The 19,290-nt window shown below is 32.2% G+C and overlaps 1 protein-coding gene and 1 long non-coding RNA gene across 2 annotated transcripts in view; one reads left to right on the top strand and one right to left on the bottom strand.

The window, feature by feature from the left end:
• The window catches only part of LOC146998087 (uncharacterized), a 150,735-nt gene extending 132,278 nt beyond the window's left edge, over window positions 1-18,457 (top strand). The window contains exon 4 of the long non-coding RNA XR_015040269.1: window positions 17,301-18,457. This is a non-coding gene — a long non-coding RNA (uncharacterized LOC146998087). The remainder of the gene's footprint in view (window positions 1-17,300) is intronic.
• Window positions 1-19,290, bottom strand: part of LOC118195023 (tachykinin-like peptides receptor 86C) — a 447,592-nt gene that overhangs the window by 160,376 nt on the left and 267,926 nt on the right. The gene's annotated exons all lie outside the window — the stretch shown is intronic.

A 19,290-nucleotide genomic window follows, 5' to 3' on the forward strand; every position in this document is an offset into this window, starting at 1 on the left:
TGTATAAGCACAAGCCTGGTTTGGAATCGCAAGTGATTGAAAAAATGGCAGAATGACTATCGCTATTTTGAATTTATCATTTAAATGACAGAAATAAAAATTATTGTAAAATTGAGAGCATCACTAAGTAACAAGTCTGTTTCATTGTAATTTTATACAGGCTTACATTAAAAAGTGCTAAACTATTTATTTGTGCTGTCACCCGTTTAATCGACGGAAGGTTGACCGAGCCAAATAAAAAATTCAGTTTGGTTGCTACGGAAGGATGGAAAAATTACTGTCTCATCGACCGTGGTAAACAGTGCTGTCTACAGAAAGCACAAAAACGTAAAATAAAATACGAGGGGGGGGAAGAGTAGTGACTGCATACTTATAAACTCTTGCACTGTAACATCATTTGGGAGACATTTCCTTCCGGGACCTGATGAAACGAAAATCCTATGACAAATGTGGTACAAATTATGAATCAAAGTAGTATGTATACAATGTGTAATGCATTTAACAGTCTGACAAACACGTGACATTTTTAACGCATTTTGACACACTGCATCTGATATACAGATATATCCCTAAAATGGTTACAGCCAAAAACACCGCGAACGAAAACGTCTCGGAGAAAACAACGCAAGGCGAAAACATCGTGGGAGAAAATAAAGCAAAGAGAAAACATCGTGGTAAAATATATCGTCGATGAAAATAAAGCAGTTCAAATATTTCGTAGTTTAAAAACATCGTCGTCGAAAAATCGTGGTAAAAAATAAAGTACGGTAATATCGCAGACATGCGTTTTTAAGGCTTTAATAATTGTAAATGGATATGATTTGTGAAAGCTAAACGAAAAGAAGTATAATTTTCACATATATAGTTTTATTAACTAATAAATTAAAAAAAAAAAAAAAAAAAAAAAAAAAAAACAGAAATAACTTTCACTGTAAGAGTATCACATTTCACATTAACAAAAATGAAAAAAATAATCCCATAATTAACTTAGCAATTTCTTTTATTGATAAGGTCATGCAGTTATTTATATTACTTTTTCTATTTTTTTAGATTATACATTTTATGAAAAATTACCAGTAAAACTTTATAAAAATAATTTATTAATGACATTTGTTAGTTAACTATGTCAGCTTGAATTTCTGTTAAGTGCTATAAACTGCATTAATTTTCTATGCTTAAGTTCCCATTTTACATTTTCAGCAAATATTTATTAATTAATAAAAATATGAAAATAAAAATTACATTTCTTTACATCTTGCGCTCACAAATTATGCGAATTATTAAACAACTACAAAGCCCGGCGGTCGTACGAAATGACCGCTGTTCTACATTTTATAAATTGTAATTAAAATGATTTATGCAAAGGTGCCTGCTAATTTAAAGTGAATTACCAGGGCAGGCGGTGAGGACGCCCCTTTGCTTACTGCCCCACAGGGTTTCCCCTCTTCTACTTGCTTAATTGCTTAAAGTAGAGTACAATGAAGGAAACCACTGGCGGTACATTTCTTGAGAGCCCACCGCTAGTTCAATCAATAAAGGTAATTTAAATAATGAAATGTTAATTCACATGTCAAAGATCTCTTTGTACACAACATTTCTTGTGTAGATCTTTCCATCATCAGAAAAACAGATCAGAAAAACGGGGTGGCTGCATGCTATCTCGACTTCGAAAAGGCCTTTGATAGAGTGTGGCATGCAGGCCTCCTGCATAAATTGAATCATTTTATGCTTCCAAACAGTTTCGTAAAACTCATTAGTTCCTATCTGAAAAACAGGACTTTTCAAGCTCGCTGCGGTGACGCCTTATCTGTCAGAAAAAGAATTCATAGCGGGGTCCCGCAAGGATCCGTTCTTTCCCCCCGACTCTATATTGTTTATATCAATGATTTCCCGCACCCATTCAACACGAAAATACTCAAATACGCTGACAACATTGTAGTACTGACTGAATCCAGAAGTCCCCAGCTCGCTCTAAGTAATTTGCAAATGCATCTCAATATGATCAATCACTGGTGCAAGACTGGGAAAATTAAGCTCAACGCATCTAAATGTTGTATTGTACTCTATCGGAGATACAAAACAAGATTAAGAGTCAATACTGATATCTACTTAGATAGAAGTCTAATCCCTGTAGCTAATTCCTATAAATATTTAGGTGTTTACATAGATAAGTCTCTCAACTTCAAAGATCATATATCTTAACAAAGCAAATGCAGCCTACATGGCAATTTATCCTATTATCGGCAAAAAATCGAAGCTCAGTCTAAAAATAAAGAAAATGCTTTACATATCTCTAATTCGACCGATCATGCTATATGCAGTACCAGCCTGGGCAATCGCCAATAACACTGAGTGCAAAAAATTAGATATACTCCAAAATAAAATTCTACGTAGCATTGTGAATGCACGTGGTACGTGAGAAACTCTATAATTCATAACGACCTGGATATTCCATCTGTGCATAACTTTATACTCATGACAGCTCACAACTTCTTCGAGAAGATGAAGCATAGTCAGTATAACGCAATTAAACAAATGTTGTATTATGATCCAACCATTGAATACACTGTCAAGCGCCCAAGGACAATTCATCACACTTCGTCATGGTGGTAACTTGTAAATTTTAAATTTAAAATTTACTTGAACTCTGAAATTGGACTCTATCCTATTATTTGTGTTGCATCTTATACTTATGTTAATCAAGAAAATTTTTTATTCAAGATTTTATGTAACTATTTCATTTTTTAAATTATTTTGTAAAAATTTTTACTTTATCGTATGATTCTACGAACTTTTGAACATTTTACGGCCTATATAACTACTGCATACTTCTGAAGGACTTTGAACTCTTATGCCATTCACAGCTTCAAACTGTCTTCGCGCCATTTTCATGATGTCTCTCTATTGCTTATCCTGCATTCTTACTAGCTATATTGCACTCACCACCTGCATTTGCCATACAACTCAATGAACCTGCCTGCATGCTTCAATTTAATGCCATTGCTTACCACTGCACAATTTTTATGATGAACGCCTACTTTCGTAAGTATTAAGATATGCCTGCTCACGCAGCTGAATTTTCTCCGCCCACGGGTGTTGGTACTTACCTAGTACCATTTATTTGAAAATATCTTTGCCTAGTGCACTTTAATGCGATCTACTGGCGAAAACCCTTTAGTAGTTAATGACCAGAAAAAAGTAAGTCATAAGTAATACAATTATTAAAGCATGAGAAATGCATGGCTGCGATGTTATCCTCATGCAATGATTTGTAGGTACTTTATTTTTTACCCCGATATTTTCATCGACGATGCTTTTAAATTGCGAAGTTTTTGAACCGCTTTATTTTCGACTACGATGTTTTATGCCACGAAGTTTTAGAACTGGGACGTTTTCTCTTTGCTTTATTTTCTCCCACGATGATTTGTAACACGTCGTTTCCGCCTTGCTTTGTAACACGACTTTGTTTTCTCCGCGAAGTTTTCATTCGCGATGTTTTGAGCAGACACCCCCTAAAAGTGTTTTTGCAGATATTTTTAGAAAATTTCTATTTGAATATTGGTTCTTGTAAAAGTAATAATTATTTATAACGTACTTTCTTTATTTATATTAGTGACCTGTTCTGTGTTTTTTAATTACGCTGAAATTAATCATATTTTTATAGTAACCGTGGTCACTGTCTCCAGATTTACCAGAGTTAATATGAAGTTTCCCGTGCTTAGCAAATACCTATTCTTTTACATTTTAAACATACTTTCAACTTGATTATTGCTTTAAATCCATTAAGGGAACGCTGATTTTGTTTTTACATTTTAGTGCACTTCTAGACATTAACCATCTGTAATAAAACACTAAAATAGTCTAACTCATACCATGCACACTTCTTGTCTAAATTTATTAGAAGTAATTCCACTGAATATGGAGAAACAACAAAAGTAATATTACCACTATTTAAACTCCATATAATATTACTTCTAATGATATATGTCTTTTGGTGTGTTTTGAGTTTCCAGATTGCTTTGTAGAAATCAGCTCTTTCATACTGTCTTGTTATTGAGTGAATTTCTGCAAACCTTTCAAAACAGGGCTCTATTAAGCTGGAATTTCACCCAGCATAAAAAAATAGTCCGAGAGTTTGAAACCCGATGAGTAAGGGGAAAAAATAAAGAAAAGTATTTCTTTTGTTTCCAATAAAATACTCAACGACAGTTGCACTACTGTAAGAAATAATTTCAGTTTCTTGCTGTTTAGTCGCGGAAAACACTTGCGGCAGATCTAGCCAAAGACAGAATTTCATTCAGACCTCTTTCTTTAAACGAATGATATTTTAATGGCACTAGGATTGATTGAAAACATTTAAATCTGAAACACTGTAGAGGTGTACACCTTGCACAAGAAAAAGGACTGTTCTGTATCTCCCGTTCTATAGGACTGATTGACGAAATTTAATTTGCGTTTTTTTCATGTCTCCAAAGCTCGACTTACTATAGATTATATTTATACGGCATTGTTTTAACATAGATATTCTGACACAAAATCGGACTTTTCTGAAATAACATACTGATTTTGTTTCCATATTTCGATTATATGACTCAAATTATTTCCAAATATTAAAGTTTGTGAAATTTGGTGAGAAACGCACCGATGTTTGGTTTGGTTTAGTTACTTATGGCACAGCATTCGAGGGCTATCTGCCTAAAGGGCGATACTTCGTGGTCAACTTTCCAAGGGAAACTGGTTCGTATACACGTTACACATGGGAAAACCACGAAAACTTTACCGCTAGGTCGCTGGTGGGTACAGAGAAACTTACTGAGAGATTTGAAAATTTATCTTAGCTCACGTTTTCAGTAAACGCCAAGAATAATTCACTTGACGATTTATCTTTACTTCTTCAAGTGTGAACGCTTGGAGAAAAAGGTGCAAGATTCATTCTTTCAATAGCTTTAACAAAGTTCGTAAAGCACATTTAGCATCATTAGTGCTTATAACGAATATGCCAAATTTCATTGCGCACCAGTACATAAATTCACGTATATAATCACGAGAAAACGTATATAGCCACGAAAAATTTAGAATAAAAACCTCTGATTTGTTGCACGTATGAATGCTAATTTGTTGCAGGCATGAATGCTAATTTTTGGCAAGTAGAAATAATTCTTCTTTAATACGACGGTAAACATTTTATAGGTTCTCATTTATTTCGTTTTCTAAAACTTACAAAAATTACTAAAGAATAAAAATTTAGAAATATAAATCAGAAAATATCTGTTAATTTATTTGGGTATAACTTAAATTTCGTGCTCTGAAAGAAAGATTGAAGTAAGTTTAATACAAAAAGGTATTAATAAATATACACCACATACAACTAACACTGAGAAGCTAAAACTTTGAGAGCTGAATTTCTAAAAACTGCTCGTGAGATTTTTAAGAAACTTGCCATAATTCCAGTCGTATTGTCGAAATGTGGAAAACAATCGGTATATCATTTCAAGAAAAGTCCCATTTTGTGTCAAAATCTCTAGGTTTGAACAAGATTATGTATGAATCTGATATAAATCCGAAGTCGTTCTTTCCAGATGTGAAAAACGCAAGTTAAATTTCGTCAATCGGTTCAGCAAAATAGAAGATATAGAAATGTCCTTTTTTGTGCGCAGAGCGTACACCGTCAAGAACGTTTAACAAGTTTTCAAATCTTATTTACCTTTTTCATAACTTTTTAAATAATTTAGCTTAGTTTTAGTAGTCACGCAATTCTGCATCTCTCACGTTCCTTAGATTCTCAGATTTACAGTAAACAGTAATTTACGCAATCTGGGAAGTTGGTGTCTCTATCACTTCCACTCCCCTGACTAACTATGACTTAAAAGGAACCTAGAATATATTTTGCTAGTGAGTGTCATATTTCAAATTTAGAGTACACCTCTTAAGTTTACAATAAGATCTTACTCTTAAATCTGATGGAGCATTTTTTATAAAAACATATAAAATGCCTGCTACGAGGAAGATGCTCTGCTCTCTCTCTCCATAAATAGCAAAATTTAACTTTCATTTGGAATTCATTTTAAATAAAAAATGTCTCCCTGTCCTTTTAGTACCTAGGATCGTATATTTGGTAGTCTTATTCCGTGTATAAATAAAAAAATACAAATAAATACTGAAACACTTGCTCAGTTTAGCTACAAACCACAATTCAGAAACCCTAAATCACAAAAAATCGATTTTGCTTTCAACAAAGTGCATATATGAAAGTAATGTTTCATTTTATAAATATCTAATGTTATTAGTCCAAAGGGACTTTGTCACTGAAGGACGATTGTTTTCGTTTAGCGATTTTGCGTTGGTTCACTATAAATGTCTGTTTCACTTTTCAAAACTTTTCAAAGTATTGCCATCAAAGGTTAAAGTACTGCATTATATTTGACGAAATTAAATTATGAAACATTACTAATAATAATATAATAATTAATATAATAATTAAATAATTAATAATATAATAATAAATAGAATAATAATATAATAATTAAATAATGAAACATTACTAATAATAATATAATAATAATAATAATGAAACATTACTTTCATATATGCACTTTGTTGAAAGCAAAATCGATTTTTTGTGATTTAGGGTTTCTGAATTGTGGTTTGTAGCTAAACTGAGCAAGTGTTTCAGTATTTATTTGTATTTTTTTATTTATACACGGAATAAGACTACCAAATATACGATCCTCGGTACTAAAAGAACAGGGAGACATTTTTTATTTAAAATGAATCCCAAATGAAAGTTAAATTTTGCTATTTATGGAGAGAGAGAGCAGAGCATGTATGTATATTTTTCGCATTGTGATAAAACAACGGTACATAGAGCCATCGAATTTTGAATCACGTAATCCTACTGCGAATATGGGCATGCGGAAGCCCAAATTTGAAATTTGGAACTTGTTTTATTATCGATTTCATATTTTGTAAATCTTTAACGAATTTTTGATTAACAAACTCAAGGATTTCAAAGCGAGCAATGGCAACGTTGTACAGAAAAAACACTTTTATCTCCAGCGCTGAGACTGCGTATCGGAAATTCTAAAGATATGCTCAATTTAAAACTATTTTGCGATATCGCTCTCGAACTGAATTTTATGGTTTAAGTGCGACTAATGTGATAATTAATAAATAAAAGTAACAGACAAAATGTTAAAAAAACGTAATTTAAAATTTGAAACCATTCAGATTTTTTTCCTTATTTTTTATTTTTATTTATTATTATTTATTATTATTTTTTATTTTTATTTAAATTATTGATTGATATGTCAAAACTATAAGGCACGAAGAAGAAACAAATATAACAGGCAACTATTTTATTCTTCTTCGCAAATTAATTTTAAATACTTTTCATATTTCCGAGATTTCTTTTTGTTTTTGGTTACAAAACATTTTCGAAAGAAAGGAAATTTTTCTCGAAGCCAAACAATTTTTTTTTAAAGTTTCAGCACAGCAGTGGCGAAATCTCTATCACGAAAGTTACGGCCAATAACTATTCCTTGAATCGCAGCTTTCTTATCATGTATTCAATTGATTTATAGAATATTAAGAATCATGCTTGCATTTAAAAATGCTTTTCAAAAGGACTGCAAAGGACTGAAATTTTTGGTCCTGCTGTTATGCCCCACCCAATTTAAGGAAAAAAGATTAATTATTCTATTAGATTATGAAAATTTTCGTCACGTAACACATTTTAATGAAACTATTGTAAGATTCTGAAATTAATTAACCAGTTATTATTTTTTATCTTTACTATAACTTCTTCTTTCCGCATTACTCATCAGAATGTAAATTAGCTTCTATTCTATTTAAGTTGACGGTTTTTAATCTTGGAGAGAGAGTTCTCAGCGGTCCGCTGCAAGAATTCTTTGTGCTTTAGCAGTTTTTCTAGCTGACTGTTGTAAATTACGTTTATGTAAAATAATTGAGTTTATTCTAGCCAGTTATTCCAGTTATTGGAATAAATTATAAGCGTCTGAATGAATTGTCTGTTATTTCTTAATTTGCGTAAACCACGAGTAGTGTTTTTGTCTGTAGCAGAAGCTGTGCCCTTACACTCAAACTATATTAAAATAAAAACAAAGTCTAAATCTAGCTCTTCATTAAACTGAAACCTTCTTCACTACTTCGTAAACATTTGAGACTTAGCGATATCTATCTTGTCTAGTAGTGTCTGCAGGACTTACCTTTAATTTTCAGATCAATAGCAGCCATACAATATAAAAATGTAATCTTTTAAATATGTTATGTACATCAAATTTCTAAAACGTACATCTGTACGTTGTCTATTAAAGATCTTTCTTTAAGAAGGAGGGAACTCTTATATACTTTCTGAAATATGAAACAGCTGGAGCCTTTAAAATTTCGAAGTGCTATTTAAACCATGCTTCTTGACTTAAAACGTGCCTTCCTAATTGGTTAAAATGATTACCGATACTGTCTGTAGTATTACAGTACCCGAGTTTTTTGCAAGTGTGTTGTTTCTATGTGACACTGGAGGACTTAAATATTTTGGCAAGCTCAGCGTTCTCTCGACAGTCCTGGAGTTAGGGAAAGGGGTGTGGTATACCCTCAGATCCGTCGCCCAGAGTGCTGTCAAAACTAGGTCAAAATTCCCTTGGTTGTAATTTGTAAGCATTTCTGGTGCACTTTCTCATTTAAGTTGTATTCCTTTTAGTTTCAGCTATTTGAAAGAACAACAACAGCAGTTAAAAACGACTTAAATTATGAGTTTTATAAATTTTTTATATATTTTAAAGAATCTTGTAAAGAGAATTCTAGAAATCAGCAAACGCCCTAAACATTAATTTGATACAGAAGTTTTAAATTTTAGCACTTTCATAGATATAATTTGAAGTACGCAGATCTATATTCATATTTTGTTGATATAAAAAGCGTCGTTTCGAAATTAGGTGATTTTGGTGATACTCGATTAATAAATTCGATTTTTTAATTGTATTTATTGATTTATTTATTTGTCTGAAAATTTTGGCTAGCAAAAATACTCTTTCTTGCCACAATTTTCACTGAGGTACTCATAAAAATTTTACAGTTCGTATATTTTTCTAGAAGTGTATGTACTTATATGGATCATTTCTTAAACTAAAACCAACTGTTCAAGTCTACGACCAAACGCCAAGTAACTGGTTACGACAAACCGTTCAAGCTTTAGCTAAAGGCATGTGGTGGAAGCGTAAAAGCCTGCAGCAGTGTAAAACTAAACTATTATAGTGAGTTTCGCATTTCCGATCACGATTTCTTAACGGGCAACTGCTACTCAAGTGAATTGATCTTTTCCATACCCTAATCGTAATTTCATAAATACCACTGGTTTTGACTTCCTATACATATATGCCATAATAACACATCATATCGCACATATGATTCAGGTGGGATCGTATAATATGTCATAGTGAAGTTATCTTTCCTATATGAATCAGCATTCAAGATTTCAAGATCTCAGTTCTATAGAACGTTTCTTTGAGAAACGTCCTGTTGTAGACTGCAATCTCGATACAACGCATTTATTGAAAAGAGCATTTTAAGAAAGAAATGGATGATACTGCGCAAACAGCTTACTGAACATCTAGTGTTATGCATACGTAGAAGCTGCAGAAATTCATTAGCAGTATGGAACTTCATATTTTTCAAAAATAACCACCTGTTATATCATTTATTGTATTTATGAAACTGATGCATCTTTGATTTGGTTTGGTTTTGGTTTATTGAAATTACAGCAAAGCACACTACGGCTATCTGCTTAAGGGGGGAATGCCTTCGTCGAGGACTTTCTAAGGCAAACTGGCTCGTATACATGCTACACTTGGAGAAAACTACGAAAACTCCCATGCAGCCAGCCCATTCGCGGGATTCGAACCTCGGACCGAACTACCAGTGTTCAACGACTTTACCGTTCGACAGCTGGTGGGCGATGCATCTTTGGAGTTGACAGTTAAGCTTCCAGTTTCTTTTATTAATCATTCAATTTTAATATCCGTAGCTGTTTCTGTATACGTATTGTTTTTATTTATCAATGTGGTGTAAAGATACAAAAGCCATACCGCAATTTAATTAGTGCAATTTTTCATTTTGTCTCTCTGCTGTTTTACGTAACCATTGAAAAAAAAATATGATGTGTACACCACATGACTTCCTTGTACGGAATATTAAATTGTACGCATTTTCTTGCATTTCGTTTAAACTGATTGAATTGAATTAAGTCTACTTCGCCGACAGCGTATAAACCACAATAGAATAAATGCATTCTATAAAATTCACTCTATTTGTTTACCATAGCGACACTCTGGCGCTAGGTTCACTTAACAGTATTATATTTCGTTCATATTATAACTCAGAATGCACAAAATTTATATCATTTAAAGAATTATCTAATCGTTGCCACATGTTCTATTCAAATACTATAATAAAGCTAGAACGATGTATAAAAGAAATTAAGAAAACAACACAAAAAAGAAACAGTTTTTCACAGACGATTGCGTATTTCTCATTCAATTGATTCAGTTCTCACTTCGCGAAAAGGCAAAAAAGTACATAAAAACTCAAAATATCTGTACTAAAAATTACGAAGTAAATCGTAAACACTTATTTCCTCGAAAAAAATCCAGAAAGGATTAAGCATGATTTAATTCGCAATAATAAATGAAGGCGCTATCTTTGTTGTTGCGAAGCTACGTTTCTCTAGATTGGCAACAAATCCACTACTCTGCTGTTTCAAATGTAAACAAGCAATGGCCGCCATCAAAAAAAAATTATTAGGCTTAGCGGCACTTAAACAACTTTCAAATTGTTGATAATTCTAAAAATGTTGCCTACAGATTTACTAAAGGCATAAAAACCTCAACCGAAAGATAAGAACAACATAATTCAATCATTTTTAAAGCAAAAAATGTACAATTCACAAACATATAAGAGTAAAGAAACTGAGATCACTGAGCCGAGTAACAGAGGAGATATATATATATATATATATTTATATACGTTTGGCGCGGCCGATTACAACGAAAATACGAGGTTCACATCTAAATGTTATAGTAGTTCTATATACAAAATTTCAACGTTCTGAGGCTACTCGTTTTTGAGTTATGCGAGATACGTACGAACGTACATACGTGCATACAGACACCACGAAAAATTCTCTTTAGAATTCATTTTAAAGCAGTTTCATAATTTTTTTGGAGGGAAAGAGTACTTTATTCTGTCCTTACGTACAAATATCACGCAAAAACATCGTTAAATGGCATTCGATAGCGGCCAAAATGGATATTTTTGTTGAAATATGCTGCCTGAAACTTTTCGCGATTACAATACTTCCTTTTTTACTTCGTATAAGGAAGTAAAAATGGTCGAAATGACCGTTAGCATTTTGACATATATGTTGAAATAATTCATTCCGAAAACCAGAACTGAACTTGCAAAACAATAAATTCTGAACAACCTTAGTTCTGTGGAATCTTTATGGATGGATCAAATGCATAAATGGGATGATAATGGGACGTGGAAAAATAACAAATGTTAAAATGGATAAATTTGATATTTGGGACTAGGAATGGACGTTGTCTTTTAGTTATAATAGAAGTTTTATTTTTCCAATCAATGAAAAGAACTGGAATTAAGAATAATGAACTGCATACTTTAGCCGGAAAAAATGTAACGCAACTCAAATTTTGCATTTGCTTCTACAGTTTTGCATTTTATATTGATATATGTTTTGACTTTCAGTGACAGTATTTACGAATTATTACGCAGGAAAAATACTTCCTGCAGTTTTAAAATATTTAAACTTCGCAAACAAACAATAACAACTAAAGTAAAAAAATTCTAATAATCCAACTCCACAACTAAGCTTTTATTACTTTAATTAGTTTATTGATTTTTAATTTAAGTTTCAATTGAAACTTAAATTAAATTTTTTCTTTCATACAGTAACAGCTCTGCAACTTCTTTTATATTTGGTGCGAGGAAAAGGCTTTTGAAAGTTATTTCTTGGCAATACTTTCATGTTTCATAAAAACAGTAACACCACTTTTGTATTTAAAGTTGTGCTGAATTTGAATTACATATTAGAGTAAGAAAGAAGAGAATGACGTAAATTATTTTATGACTTATATTCCTCCTTCAGCTACCAAAATGGAAATGTGTAAATAAAGCAAATTGATAAATTTTTTCCAGCACTAATTGGTCTGATGGAAAATAAAAAATAATTCCATACATTTAAATTCAAAGAACCAGATTCTTCTTTACCTCCAGCGCGCGATACTGTCTATCGGGAATTTGAAAGATATGCTGTTTTTAATTATTTTTGCCCGAAAGAGGTTACCATAAATTCTCCCGAAACGTGTATGTGTGCATAACTGAAAAAAAAAAAAAAAAAAAAAAAAACGCCCATTTGAAGAAATTATAAAATCCGAAACCTTTCAGATTGTTTTTATTTCAGTATTTATCGTTAACAAGTTAAATCTATTTCCTTTTACTTTATAACAAATAATAAAGCAAACGATTAAACCAAGTCTATGCAGTTTCTAATTCGCCATTTAGGACAAAAAATAAGGCGAGGGCTCTTTCCTGTCCTTCCACTTGCTCATTATTACCATTATAGCAAGACACATTAGGGTATCCTTCAAGAGAATGGTAATGCCAGCCACATTTTGTAGAAAATTTCCAAATGTAACAAGAAATATTACCTATGGTGAAATCGAGAAAACAAACAAAATTATAAATTAACAAATATTTTGATATAATTTATTCTAATTTCAATATTTCTCCAAATATAAGGTTGTGAAGAGGATTAAATGTGCAACGCTTCTTCCTCAATTATTTACTTATCTTGCTAGTTAACGATTTTTTATCTCGTTATCATGCGATAGCTAAAAACTAGTAGTTTCTTACAGCTATTATTAAAAACGTGGGCAACCTGCTTAATACATTTAAATCTTTCGGATAGAAACATAAGAAGCTTTAACTTTAAAACACATTTCAATTCTAAATTTTCTTAGAAGGTAAAGGTTATTTTTTTTTTTTTTTTTTTTTTTCATTTCTGTGGTAAGTTAAAAAAGTTGAAAAAGAAAAGAACTTAAGTAATATAATTTAATGACAGGAATTTTCACCCTAATAAAGAATAACGTTTACATTAAGAATTAATCGGCTTTTTTATACTCTTTCAAAATTACTTAAAAGCGAGTTTTGTATCTTGTATTTGGCAACATTTATAGTTTTGTTGTTCTTCTTCAACTAATTTAAAAGTATATAATTAATTATTATTAGTCCAAAGAGGCTTTGTTCCTGAGAAACTAAAGTTTCCGTTTTGCGATTTTGCGTCGAATCGCTCTGAATGTCCGTTTCACTTTTCGAACTAATGCCACCAAATTTTAGCGCCCTGTATTATATTTGAAGAAATTAAATGATGCAGAATCTGCATAAAAGTATGTATGTTTCTAGCATTGTGATAAAAGAACAGTACATAGAGCCATCCAAATTTGAATGACGTAATCCTACTGCGAATATGGGCATCTGGAAGCCTAAATTCGAAGTTTGGAATTTTTTTTTTATTATCGATTCCATATTTTGTAACATTTTAACGAATTTTTGATTAACAAACTCAAGGATTTCAAAGCTAACAATGGGAAAGTTGTACAGAAAAAACACTTTTATCTCCAGCGCTGAGACTGCGTATCGGAAATTCTAAAGATATGCTCAATTTAAAACTATTTTGCGATATCGCTCTCGAACTGAATTTTATGGTTTACGTGTGAAGAACATGATATTTAATAAATAAAGGTAACACACACAATTTAAAAAACGCCCCTTTGGTCGTAACTTAAAATCTGAAACCCTTAAGATCAGATTTTTTTATATTAATAATTTTGATTTAATAACTGGGGAGAAATGTTAAGAATTCCGCTAAAATGCATCATTATTTCACATTCTATATTCAGGAAACGAACTGAGTTTAGTCTCTTCAAAGCAAAGCATAATATTATCTTTGATATATATATATATATATGAACAGAGTATGTCTGTTCAATTTTTAGAAACATATTTTAAAACTTCTGATTTCGAAACTGGTATTCAAAGAAGAAATTTTCGTAATCTGGCGTCGTCTAGTTTGAATGCGTTGAAATTTACTTTGAGAATATATCTGAAAATTTATAAATTATGAAACATTTTAAAAATAGAGAAAAAACGGATTCGTCGGCTCTTAACTCGAGCCTGTAACGAATTTGAAGAATGTCAGCTCAGTATTAGTGACAAAATTTCAAAACGAACGGTTACTGGAAAGGCGTAAAAAATTATAAGCAATTGCTTTGGGCTGATAAATTTTCTGATGCAGAGATTTAGAACGTAGTCTATGAACTTGAGAGATATATTGATTGTTTGCGATCTTTTGAACAGGAACTAGAACTCCTATTGAAGGATGAAACATCGTTAAAAAATAATGTGGATTTAGTGCTAAACATCACCATCAGTCAACAAAGTGCTTTCTTGCATTACCCTACAATAAAGCTGGCAACACTTGATGGTAATATTAGGAATTAGCTGCACTTCGGGGGGACAGTTTCAAAAAATAGGTTAGGCTCCTAATCTTGATTTACATCATAAATGTTTATATTTATCTCACGCTATGGAAAAGCGGAGTCTCGCCAAGGAGTTAATTAAAAGCTTTTCACCTAGTGGCAATAGTTATGATATAACTTTGAAACAAATAAAAATGTATTTTCATAGATAAGAGTTATTAATTCAAGTACATATTAGAGATTTAGTTGCTTTAGTTCATCAAAAGCAATATTCTTCCAAGCATTGAACACAGAAAATAATTTAGAATGTAGGTTATATTTTTTTCAAGATGAAGTTGAGGCAGAAGAACGAATTCAACTAGCCTCGCTGAGTTTTAATTTTAAATCAAAAATTGATGTAAGATTACCAAAAAAGTATCATATGATCGGAAAAAGTTAATGTTAATTAAATTTGGGAATTTTAATAATGTTCCAAGTGAAACAGATGTCCTGACGTCGACACTTGGAGCTAAGAAATGTATATTCTGCTCATATGCTTATTTTCCTGGAGATAACAAGTGAGAAAAATGACTTAATATATAGATTAATAAATAGATAGATAGATGACTTAATAGAAGACAGGAAGCCACTTATACAAAACTCAAAATGTTGCCTTTTGTGTTTAAAGCCTGAACATCCAGTTCGAAAATGCAATCGTGGTGCTTGGTGTTTATGTTGTGGGAAAAATCACCATACATTTATGTAGAAATATTCCTCAAGTATCGTTATGCAACGTTAAAGAGTCCTCAAATGAAACAAATCCTGTATTTGTATGTTTAATTGTGCGGTATATTGAGTATTGCATTTAGAGCTAGTTTTACCTATGTCGACTGAGAGTTTTTACAAGCACTTCGAAGATGTATTGCCCATAAAGGTCTCTGCGAAATCATTTTTGCTATGATGGAACTAATTTGTGAGCACTTCCAATTTATTCCAAATTTTGGATTGGAATAACATCACTGATGATACTGCTCTAACTGCCATTCAGTGTACATTTAATCCACATACTGCTTCCGCGTGCAGAGGTTGTTGGAAGATGTTAATAAGAGATCTCAAGAAATTACTATGACGAGTATTAGGACGTATTTCATTGACACGCAAAAAAATGACATAGATTTATGTGATTGTGAATCGGTGATCAACTCTTCTTCACTAACATACGCAGCTTCAGTAATGCATCTGAGCCTTGCTTTATTTCTTCAAGACCTCCAGACATCTGGTGCTCCTGATCTGGACGCTACGTGACATAAAATCCTGAAAAAATGAATTAAGTACTGACAAAACTTGTGAAAGGCTTTACCACATGGTTTCCGATCAAGAAACACTTGGAGCTCTTTTTGAGAGAGCACAGAGTAAAAGGTACATGAAAGTAGCTGTTGGAGATATCGTTTAAATAGGAAGTGGTAACACAAAACGCATTAGTTGGTCATTGTGTAAAGTAAATGAAATTCTACTTGGAACGAAGGGAATCGTAAGACTAGCAAAATTTCAAACTGCCAGTTGACATATATTGAGACCAGTGCAACGTTTTTATTCCCTAGAAAGATCTACCAGTGATCCTGCTGTAGAAAGTTTCTGACGGAAAAAGTGGGAGATAAGACCTCAGAAATAATTTCAGATGATAATATTCATACGAATTTCCAACCACAAGTTAAAAAGACAAGAGCAGGGGGCATAGTTAAAGTGACCAAAGACTTAATTTGTGACTTTTGAACTCTCAAATGTAATATTATTTTATCGAACTTTATATATTCTCTGTGGCATGTATAGCTTAATTTTGTACGTATATTTTTTATATTCAGTGTATTATACTATATTAATTGTTTTTTTGTGTTAGTGTAGGCAATTATTTTGAAATGTTAAGTTAACTAGAGGAAACAAAAGTTAACTTCGGTGGGAAGATATTGAGAATTTATCGCCTTTCTTCATACTCTTCGTAAACTATTTTGAAAACACCAATTTTATATCTTGTATCTGAAAACATTTAGAATTTTGTTGTTCTTCTTCAATTAATTTTAAAGTATATGAGCAATTTGTACTTGACATTAATAATTCTGAGTTAATAACTGGAGAAAAATGCTAAATACGCTACTAAATGGCATAAATGTCTGAGATTTAATATTTAAGCAACTGTTGTGTATTAATTGCTATTATTTTCAAGCTTAAGTTTTGTTTACTATTTCATTTTTGATCTGTAATTGATGTTCTTAATTTTTTTTCTTTAATTGTTTAAAGTTGGTGTAAGTTTAAACTGTAACTTTTGTAAACTTTAAAATTTAGGTTTGGCTGCTTTAAAAGTTTTTCTTAAGTTGTTTAGTTTTAATTTGAGTTTAGAGACATAAGTTTACTTGGTTTTTATACTTTTGTTATGACCCCTACGGTTGTTTAACTTTTAACTTTAGTTTTTATTGTAAAGTTTTGTTTGCTGCACTTTTAGTGTGTTCATTTTTTTTAAGTTAACTTAATTTTTTTACCACTCTTTCTATTAAGGTTATCGAATACATATTTTCTGACTGGCGGCAAGGTAAATCAATAGTAATTGAAATTCAATCTGGTTAATGAGTGGTTATACTTAAAATGCTGCTGAAGAAAGAATTTATATAGTGCTGATATTTTTAATGAATGATATTGTTATGTAATAGTTTAATTTTTAATGTCCAAAATTCATTTGTGTTGACGAAATATTCACAGGTTCAGACTATTTTCACATCCCAACCTTCGGCTTGGAATTCATTCTCAGAATCCCTTATCAGAGGATTACTGCACCCCGAAATTCTTTCGCCCAAACGAAAAACCACATGTCGGATGACGTGTTGGATGTATACACCATCTGGAGTTTCACTGAAAGAGGACCCGGGTGCTGTGACAGCGCTAGCAGGAAAAGGTTCTACAGCGAATTTGTGAGGAGGGGGAAATAATCGTTGGATAGGAAGCTCTACATGGTCGAGTTGAACCTCGATGCGAGGCTAAAAGCCACCCCCCCTTGTTTTCGTCTGCGGAGATTGTTGACACATCGGTGTGGCCTTGGAAGCCGAATGATTGAACTGCGCTAACAGGCTCTTCTGGTAGTCGGGAAACCCCTTCTCGTGAAGATTTCTCTGTTTGGGTTGTGGACTTGTCTGGTTGCTGTTTGTTCACCTTCTTCGCCAAATTTTTAAAAAACGCTCCAGCTATTAAAGTGGCTGCGCAGGTTGTCTGAGAGGGGAGGAGACGGAGAAAGGATTTTCGATGACACCTTTTTTTTTTTCTGACGGAGCCAGAGAGACGGAGGAAAGTAATTTCATGAGAATCTTCGAAGCACAAGAAAAATAAAAGATGTCAACTTTGCCGTGCAGCTTGGAGGGCAGCCGCATGGTAGACGTAGCAACGTAAAATAACCTGCACCGAAGGGTGGCTCCTACATCTATAATTCTTGCTGAATTACGCTTTCAATGATGGCCTGCGGAGGGAAGACCTGTGTCCTACTGGTTGGAAGCAGCAATAGAAGGAAAGCCTGGCCTCCGAAACAATAGCCTTTGTTAAATTTTATCAATTTAACTCTTTTTTCCTTCTTACAGATTATTTTTCCAAGCTTCCTTGAGACCAAGTTGTTCGCCGTCGCCGTTCGCCTGTATCAAGTAATCCAACAAAAAATTGTATGATGGCTCCCAAAACCTGAACTGTGAAAATATATATTTATATATGTTAAACATGAGTATGTCATCCTTTTCTGTTGTTTCCTCATATATTTAAATGACCGGTCACCACCATTTTAAAATGTAACTGTATTCTTACTATTATCTCCATAAATAAACGTTAGATTGATTTTACCTACCTAGTTTTGTAATTACTTTAATTATTTGACTTTACACTGGACCATAGTATTTGAACGGGTTACAGCCCAACATTATGTTGTTTATCTCACAACGCATCTTCCTGAAATTTAGAATTGTTTTATTGTTTATGTTACACTATGATAATTACTCGAACTCTTATGTCATGTGATTGATATAGTATTGGTTGAAAAGTTTTTGCTATGTTGCCCATATACATACATTTACCTACAACAAAATTTGGTATGAACATTGATTATAAAAATTACACAGAAATGATGTTAAGAAGTAAATAATACATTTGAAATATATTATGTTATATTGTTCTTTATTGTTCAATAGAATAATACGGTAATACAACTAACTGAGTAAATTTTTTGAGAGTAAACCATGATATCAACTGTAACATATATATACTATATAGTCTTGCGAATAAAGTATCCGTGTTCATATTTTATCTGTGTACAATTTACAGAGACATATTTTTCAAAATCCTGATTTCGAAAATCTTATTAAAAGAGCCAATTTTTGTCAGTTTACGTTTTTCCTTGTTTGAAATTTTCACTTAAGTGATTTAAATATTTGTATTCCAAAGATGTGTTTATACTGAGTACACTACTGCTTACGTTTCATTTTTAAAACATAATTTTTTTTCGTATTCTCTTGCAATTCCCTAACCAAAGAGTAAATTTTGATGCTTTGTAAAACGTTTGGTAATGCGTAAAAGTACACTTTACGTTTTCCAAGTTAATAAATTTTCATTTCCAAAGCACTCATTTCATACAGTCTATATAAAACTTCTAATTTTATTAATGACATATTTTTATTTGTAACATAATTTGCCTTTGGGCACTACACGAAAAGGAAGG

The sequence above is a fragment of the Stegodyphus dumicola genome, chromosome 3 (genome assembly GCF_044657685.1).
Source record: "Stegodyphus dumicola isolate Sdum_Otavi_A_Nest chromosome 3, ASM4465768v1".
In the NCBI taxonomy this organism is placed as follows: domain Eukaryota; kingdom Metazoa; phylum Arthropoda; class Arachnida; order Araneae; family Eresidae; genus Stegodyphus; species Stegodyphus dumicola.